Source organism: Penaeus monodon, chromosome 19 (genome assembly GCF_015228065.2).
Source record: "Penaeus monodon isolate SGIC_2016 chromosome 19, NSTDA_Pmon_1, whole genome shotgun sequence".
Classification (NCBI taxonomy): domain Eukaryota; kingdom Metazoa; phylum Arthropoda; class Malacostraca; order Decapoda; family Penaeidae; genus Penaeus; species Penaeus monodon.
The window spans coordinates 20,726,497-20,727,037 of NC_051404.1; the positions used below are offsets into that span (position 1 = coordinate 20,726,497).

The following is a 541-nucleotide window of genomic DNA, read 5'->3' on the forward strand; positions in this document are numbered from 1 at the left end:
GGTGGTACCCAAACGAGGGGGAGCGGGATGTGACCCCAAATATATAGAAATTCAAATAAAATAATGTTTCTACCCATTGGAATGTTAGTAACTTGTTTTTTTAAATGTTAGTATTATTGCTTTTGGTAAAAGTTTATATGATGAATACAAGAATGGCATATTATTTCACAACGGTAACTAGAACAGATATGTTATAAAAATTTTTCTTCTTCTTAACATTTTTGCATGTTTTTGTTATTTTCTGATATACTACGAAAGTTATGCTGAAGGTTACATACACGAATAATAACTTTCCCGCTATCCTGACTGGGTCTTCGGAAAATATTAGTCTCAGAAAAGCGCATTGTTAATAGAGCCAGAAAAGAATAAGAGAAAAGGTCACTTTATGGCTAGCATATCGAATTTTTCTCTGACGTCTCCATGGTTTGGCGTCACATGGAAACCAAAACGTCATAGCACGGAGAGATTTTTTGTATTGGACGTTAGCATTCCAATAATGAAAAGTGATAGAAAATTAACGCGCAATATTGACAATTTTCAA

General features: G+C 33.5%; 1 protein-coding gene across 1 annotated transcript in view; it reads left to right on the plus strand.

Annotated features, from left to right (window-relative positions):
• The window catches only part of LOC119585133, an 18,564-nt gene that overhangs the window by 15,382 nt on the left and 2,641 nt on the right, over window positions 1–541 (plus strand). The gene's annotated exons all lie outside the window — the stretch shown is intronic.